The sequence below is a fragment of the Babylonia areolata genome, chromosome 18, assembly GCF_041734735.1.
Source record: "Babylonia areolata isolate BAREFJ2019XMU chromosome 18, ASM4173473v1, whole genome shotgun sequence".
Classification (NCBI taxonomy): domain Eukaryota; kingdom Metazoa; phylum Mollusca; class Gastropoda; order Neogastropoda; family Buccinidae; genus Babylonia; species Babylonia areolata.
The window spans coordinates 57,995,472-58,003,736 of NC_134893.1; the positions used below are offsets into that span (position 1 = coordinate 57,995,472).

The window sequence follows — 8,265 nt, forward strand, 5'->3', positions numbered from 1 at the left end:
GATACATATGAGAAGGAGCATTAGCACACACACACACACACACACACACACACACACAAAATCAGCAAATCCCTGGAGTATGACCAAGTGTCAGCAAAGTGTGGCAGTAACATTGTATGTAAGGGCTGCCTGCAACAAGGGCATGGAAAGCTTAAACTGCTCTTCTGCTGTGCCCCTCACATAAGGTGGAAGAAGAAAATAAAGAAGCAAGACTTGTTCCTGCAAAAGAAAGAAAGCGAGAATATGTACCACCACCACCACCGCTTATGAAAAGAAATGTGGCGCTGACTGTCTGTTGAATTTGGATGTAAATGTAAAATTAAAGAGCTTTGCCTATCGCTGTTTTGATGTGTAACTTTTGTTGAACCTGTTTGTTGAATCATTTTTCAAAACTTAAAAAAAAAAAAAATTTCAGTGACTATTTATTTTCAAAATTAATTACCATCAAAACTGTCAGATCTCCGTTGGAGAAAATCACAGTCAATATAACTGACTGGTCCGAACTGAACCAAACGAGTTTACATAATACAGAAAAAGAAACACTGGATGCTTACAACCAGAGAGGCGCGTCAAATAGTTTTTGCTTTAATTACTTCACGATTTAAATGGCAACATTACTAAAGAAGTCAATAGTCCCGGTGTTCTTGGGGTAGTTACCAATATTAGTTTGTCTTTTGTCTGATAACGTAACAGCGATCAGCGCGTGTACGGGCAGGTTGTAAACATGCTATAATGAACTTATTCCTTTCGCTACAATTTCTCTCTGTGTGTCTCTCACCAAGCAGAGAGAGAGAGAGAGAGAGAGAGAGGAACAATACAGTATTTTCCTAATAACTGGAAAAAGAATATTTGAACATTCACACTCACCTAAAAGAAACTAACCATTCCTCACCCTTCTCCACACACACACACACACACACAAACACATATACAGCACAGTAAACATCCATTTTCTTGGTCGAGTCAACACATATCATTCTGTCGGCTGGACATCTTCAACATGATTCAGTTAGCAGTGTTCAAACTAACTACGGGGTCAGCTCTATGTTCCCTCGGCTCTATGTTCCCTCAGCTCTATGTTCCCTCAACTCTATGTTCCCTCAAGTCAAGTAACATGTCATGTCATGTCATGTCATGTCAAAGTGACCAGTGGTAAGCAAGACTTGCGTGACATTGTAGTTGTCTCACTGCGTGTAATTGGATTCCGCATACTCCTCTATGTGTCTGTCTTTTTTTCCTGCCTGTATTTCTGTATGTATGTCTGTCCATCCGTTTGCTTCTCTCTCTCTCTCTCTCTCTCTCTCTCTCTCTCTCTCTCACGTCATTTTCATTATAAATTCACGCTTGACCACTGGTCAGTTTAACCATTGCTTGACCACAGGTCACTCCGACCATTGCTTGACCAATGATCATTCTGACCATTGCTTGAACACTGTCACACTGACCATTGCTTGACCACTGGTCACTCTGACCATTAGTTGACCTCTGGTCATCATGTAACTTGAATTGAGGGAACATAGAGCTGAGGGAACATAGAGCGGTTTGTTAGGAGAATTAGCTCTATGTTCCCTCAGCTCTATGTTCCCTCAAGTCAAGAGATATTTACGTCATGTAATATGGCATGGCATATGTCATGGCACATGGCATGATATGACATGGCATTATGACATGACATGACATAGCATGTAACTTGACTTGAGGGAACATAGAGCTGAGGGAACATAGACATGCTCCCGTTCACTACCACGCTGAAACAGTGTTGTCCGTGTTTTCCGCACAGTTCTTCACCACATCCTGTCTGCTTCTTCGTGAAGGACTGTAACTGCACGTGCATCTGTGTCACATTGTGTCACGTTAATCCGCTCGTCGTCATGCCGTGCATCGTTCAGTGACAGTGGTGCGGAGGGAAGAAGGGGGTGGTTGTTGTCTCACACACAAGCATGTCGGCGTGAACGGGGGCGGGTTGCATGGACGAACTTTGCAGCTCTAAGTTTGCTCAGAGTTAAGAATGTTCCTCACACCACGGTAGATTCCATATACCTACGAGCATTCTTAACTCAGATACAGATACAGAAGTTGGGACAATAATAAGCCTCACGGCTTTTCCACGTCCCTTTCTTAAGATATGTATTTTAAGGTTTGCATTTGCATGCTAATTTGCCTATCAATTAATTGTCAAAATCATATTTCTGAGCTAATGATCTAGGGTCGTTATCCAGAAGATTTTTGAAGTGGGTTAGCTGATTTTGTTACCTTTAATAGTGCATTCCATCCTTTAACAGCTCTGATGCTGAAGGATGATTTGCGAACATTTGTCCTACAAAATTGTGTATAAAAATTTGTATTTGCACTTCTGGTTATATTAGATTTGTTAGTTGAGAAAAAAGTGTTCGGGTCAATGTCATCAATTTTGTTTATGATCTTGAAAACTTGTATCATATCTCCCCTATAGCGTCTGTATTTCAACGAGTGTAAATTCAGTTGTATCAACCGATTTGGGTAATCTAATTCCCTCAGTTCTGGCACTACTCTTGTTGCTCTCTTTTGAACGCGTTCAATTGCCACAGGCTGCCTTTTTAATCTGGTATACCAAATTATATTTCCATATTCTAGTATCGGTCGTACAATAGTCTAAAAGAGGTTAGTAAATAATCTTTATCCATAAAAGTAAAAGTTTTCCTTATAATACCCAATATCTTACTAGCTTTATTTATAGCTGACTGAATGTGGGCACCAAAAGACAAATTTTGAACTCTAAGCAAACTGGCCATGGGTTCGTTTTCTGCGTGATCAGTGGCGCAAAACTGAATGAGAGAAGGTGGCAAAAATAAACCTGAAGGAGACGATATATGTTCACTTGCATCTCTTGCTTCAGCCTGTGTGTTCCGGCTCTTTCCTTGTTCTCTGTTCACCGGAGACGGACACATTTGGCGGTACACAGCAGCATCGTGATCTTGACCTTGTGCAACAGGGGGGGGTGACCGGAAGTTGTCAGTCTGAGAACGGCGACAGTGTGATTGTCTCTGCCTTCTATTTTGAACGATTTACAGCGTCTTGTCTTGCAGCACTGTGTTTAGCATGCTTTCCAACGTTGATGGGAGTCCCTTATTACACATGGTGGGTTAAATTTCTGAATAACAATTGTAATAATTTGGTGTGTGTGTGTGTGTGTGTGGTTGAGAACGTCTTGCTAGCTGCCAAGCAAGGGAAACCACCAAGAGAGCTAGCTAGTTAGCTAGAGAGAGAGAGAGAGAGAGAGAGAGAGAATGTTTTATTCAGATAAGGCCAGAGCCCCTTACTGAAGGGGGATTCAATGATAAATGATAATGAGAAAATGACATGACACAGTAAATCGACAATTAAGATCAACCAAAAATAGTTAACTCACTCCCTACTGGGCCATTTGTAAGCGTGCGTTCCTCTGTGTACTGGGAGTTTTTTTTTAATTGTTAAAAAAAATAACGAGTAAACAGTCTCATGAAATTTGGACACACAATTGTTGAGGTATCAAAGACATCACAATGTTTCATAACTCTAACTTCTAAAATGCTTTCTGTACAGCAGGAGGTAAAAAAAAAAAAAAACGATACTTTTCATGACGCAAAATGTGAGGGTGGTATAGAACTTGCAAAGGTGAAGTCTGCACTATTCATGAAACAAGCATTGTTTTCCAAAAATCTCACTTTTAGAATCCCATTAGAGTTTAAATGATGAATGAATGGGAACCTCTCCAAACTGCAAGTGAACTTATTTCAACTCGAGGGGGTGGAGGGGCGTGGTCTGTCATGCCTTGTAACTTTTGTCTGTGTGTGTCTTGCCCCATGTATGGTGGAAGTGTTGGAAAAGAAACATCAATCAAACAAACCCTTCCTCTGTTTCAACAGCCAGTGGTTCATTAGCATATTCACCACCAATCACCCTCTCCATCCCAACTGCCTGTCACTTGCCACAGTCACTGCCCCTCCCCCTTCCCCTGCCACTCACACCAGTTTCACTGTCAAATACACTTTGCCCTCCTGATGGACAAAACTAACTTTCCTTCCTCAACCCCTTCCAAGTCAAAGCCATCCCTTTGAGCTTGTAAAGCTGAAAGCACGAATTTCTTGTCTCTTTCGAGAATAACGCGTTTGAGCCTGAGGCCATTGTCACACGTGCAGTCACTCAGTCCAGGTTGGAATAAAAATTGCTTGAAACCTCAGTGACAAGCAAAGATTGGCCAATTTCACTGAGTGGTCTGATGTTTTGCTCTGCTAATAAGGCAAGACAGGAGACCGATTCAGCATTGTCCATTCCCAGCTGTGTGAGCCGTGGAAGTTTTTAATGTCGGAATGTGCAAGTAGTAATCAGTAGGGAACGCTCTCTCGCCTGTAATTACTTGATTTCAGGTAATTAGCAAGGAGTGAGCACAAATTGTCAACAACATTCACGAGATAACTGTACGTAATATCTTCAATGCTTCGTATATATCTATATATATATATATATATATGGCTAAGTTATACAAAGTACATTCCTGTCTTGAAGACATGAGTAAATTGAACCTAAAATTGGACGGATCTCTGTAATATTTCGGTTGAATAAGTTTTTGTCTGAGGTCACACAAAGCAGGGCAACATAACAAAAAATGTAAGTCATCTTCTTTACCCAGACTGCATAAACGGCATGTACACAGGTTCGTTTAAAATGCTGTACCTGAAATTATGAGAAGCAATATTAGAAACACCAAATCTAAATTTTGTCAGTGCAGTCCTAATTCAATGTATGACTCAATCACATGCGATGTCTTAAAAAGTCTAAACTGTGCAAATCTATCACTAGTTTGTATATGATCTTGCCACCTGCAGTCAATAATACGTTGTCTGAAACACTTTAAGAAACCTGCAATATCTTCTACCCCCTGATTATCCCATACAAACGCAAAACCATATGAATTTAAACACTGACGAACACTCGTTGCCCAAGTCTTCTTGTCATTATTATCTAAGTAATGTAACATTTTATGTTTTAAATGGATATCTGTTTTCATTCATTCTCGTCACCTTCAGCCAATATTAAATACATTTGATATATGAATTTAGATAAATCGGATATCTCCCCAGTTCAAAATAATTTGAAGTTCGGTTGTGTACATTAAGAAAACGTTTCATTGCAAACAAGTGCACTTTTTCTGTTACAATTCTGTTTTCCAGTCCACAGATTTTTGCTCCATACTGTAATGAGAGAGACAGAGACAGAAGCATCTGCCTGTCTCGGGAGTTTCGCACCAGCAAGTGGTGATTGATACAGCGTCGGGTGTGGCTGGACAGGCCAATGGAAGACGGAGTCTCTCCCTCACACACACACACACACACACACACACACACACATCATACAATATATATATATATATATATGTGTGTGTGTGTGTGTGTGTGTAAATAAGGTCTGACAGAGAAAGGGGGTCTGTTGGCTAGCCACATAACCTGGAAAGATATGTAGTTCATAGCCCATGTAGCTGTGCCACGTGATATTTAAGTTTCGTATCGCATGCTATAAACATATTCAGAGGCAAAGAAACCAGAGATGATTGAATAAGAGTAGTCGGGTGGCTATCCAAAGTAAGAATTCTGTCTTTGTTTTGCCGTCCAGGCTATTCCTTGGTGCTGCGGTGTGTGTGTGTGTGTGTGTGTGTGTGTGTGAATTTAGCTAACATGCATGATTGCTTCTGCATTAAGAATAATCAAACTATCACATACACGTAGCGTGTGTGTGTGTGTGTGTGTGTGTGTGTGTGCGCGCGCGCCCGATCCTGCATGTAAAAGGAAGGGCAGCAGCCTCAGTTTTGCACCAACACGTTATGAACGTCTTGACACACCTGCAGTTGTCCTTCGTGTATTGTTCTGTCGCCTAGAAGCTGGTCCGTAGCGCATGGAATCAGCTATGGACTGAAGGTCTTTCTCTCTCCCATTCTCAGTATCTTTCTTGCTTCTATACACATACTCGCATGGTTTCGCGAACAAAGATTTGGGAAGTGGGGTTGTCTACATCTGCTGGAAGCTCGATGGTGGTTGACAAGGCCAGTTCCGGACAGACAGTTCCGTCCGCAGCGGCTTGATAGTCCATCAGCCAGCAGGTTAATCGGTACCACTCATAGTGGCAAGTGTTATCATATATTTTTGGAATCGTCTATGTCCCTAGATGTCAGAAAATCATGATAATGTTGTGAACGTGGCAGCTTTCTGCCTGTTATCACGTGATTTCTAACTCCACCCTACCGCGTCAAGAACGCGCACCGTGATCAAGCTCTGTTCTCCAAGAGCCTAAACCATTGAAGATAGAAAAACCATTATTGAACAAAAAAGATGTATAATAGCATGTTAAACAACTTTTGTTCTTATAAGTATATCAAATTATTATTTGTTCGTGAAATGTAGTGGCGTTTTGCGGATTTCATGACATATTCACACAAAATTCGGCATGTCGTCTTTTGTCAAAGCTAAATCGTTAGATATAGGAAGACACTTTATGAAGCAAAACGAAGCGCATGGGACTTGTGAACAACTTTTATTCCATAATACTATCAAAATGTTGTTCGTTTTGGAAAAGTAATCAATTTTGTAAGTGTCATCAAAGATTACGCAACACGACAAAATTCTCAGTGTGTTCTGCTCTGCCTAAATGGTTGCAAAGAAAAAAGTACTACTAAACAAGAAGATGTAGAATAGCACGCAAAACAACTTTTGTTCTTATACATTTATCAAAATATTATTTCGTTCATGAAATGTAGTGCCGTTTTGAGGATTTCATGACAAAATTCACACAAAATGCGGCACTTCGTCTTTTGTAAAGGCTACCTAGTAAGATATAGGAAGACATATTTAGAAGCAAAACGAAGCGCAAGGGACTTGTGAACAACTTTTATTCTCATAAAACTATAAAAATGTTAATCGTTTCGGAAAAATCATGGCTTTTGTGAGTTTCATCAAAAATTACGCAGCACGACAAAATGCTCAGTTTGTCCAAGTCGGTGTAATGCTCTGCCTAAATGGTTGTGGATGTAAATATACAGGTAACTGCTAAACAACCAGATGTAGAATAACACGCTAAAGAAAATTTGAGCAGAAATAGATGAAAGTCAAAGTAAAAGATATTGCATTTTGACCATGGGCACACATGCAAACTGGGGGAGGGGCAAAACAGAGACAATATTTGAAGAGCTAAATCTATTAAAGGTAAATCAAACGGCAACATTTGTTTTTTATCATTTGATATGTGAAATTATCACACATTCTTATGATACAGGGATTAACATAAAGAAAGTAAAATCTATATTTTTCCTGTGTTTGTGTCTGTTTCAGACGGAGTCAGAGGGCAGTACTGACCACCAGAAGTACTTCTGATTGATAAGGATCCAGTACCATCATGGCAGAAGCTCCGCCTGAAGGAAGACCTGGATTAAAGTCTTCAGCTGACCAGTGTATCATCCACCAACAGACTTACAAATGTGATGAAAATGAGTCTGATTTCTCCAAATTCATTCCAGTCATGGGAAACTTTGCTTGAAGCGGCTAAAATAAGGAATCATGCACCTGTGCTAGATGCTGCCAAGACGGTAGTTGGTATGGAAGTACCAAAAATAAAATGCCATAGGTACTGCAGAACTGTCTTCACTATGAAACATACTTTGAACAGCCTGAAAAGAAAAGCAGAGGAACCAGTTCAACCACGTGAGGAAGCTTCGCAGACAAAGCGGCAAAATCGAGGACCATCTTCTACTTCAAGGGTTCTTCCAAAACAATGTATATTTTGTGAAAAGTCTTCGAAGTATTTGAAAAAATCCAACAGGTAGCCTTTACGAAAGACGAAGTGCCGCATTTTGTGTGAATTTTGTCACGAAATCCTCAAAACGGCACTACATTTCATGAACGAAATAATATTTTGATAAATGTATAAGAACAAAAGTTGTTTTGCGTGCTATTCTACATCTTCTTGTTTAGTAGTACTTTTTTCTTTGCAACCATTCAGGCAGAGCAGAACACACTGAGAATTTTGTCGTGTTGTGTAATCTTTGATGACACTCACAAAATTGATTACTTTTCCAAAACGATCAACATTTTGATAGTGTTATGAGAATAAAAGTTGTTCACAAGTCCCATGCGCTTCGTTTTGCTTCATTAAGTGTCTTCCTATATCTAACGATTTAGCTTTGACAAAAGACGACATGCCGAATTTTGTGTGAATATGTCATGAAATCCTCAAAACGCCACTACATTTCACGAACAAATA

At 40.0% G+C, this 8,265-nt stretch overlaps 1 long non-coding RNA gene across 1 annotated transcript in view; it reads left to right on the forward strand.

Annotated features, from left to right (window-relative positions):
* Window positions 1-7,956, forward strand: part of LOC143292095 (uncharacterized) — a 49,762-nt gene extending 41,806 nt beyond the window's left edge. The window contains exon 2 of the long non-coding RNA XR_013056621.1: window positions 7,338-7,956. This is a non-coding gene — a long non-coding RNA (uncharacterized LOC143292095). The remainder of the gene's footprint in view (window positions 1-7,337) is intronic.
* The last annotated feature ends 309 nt before the right edge of the window (window positions 7,957-8,265 follow it).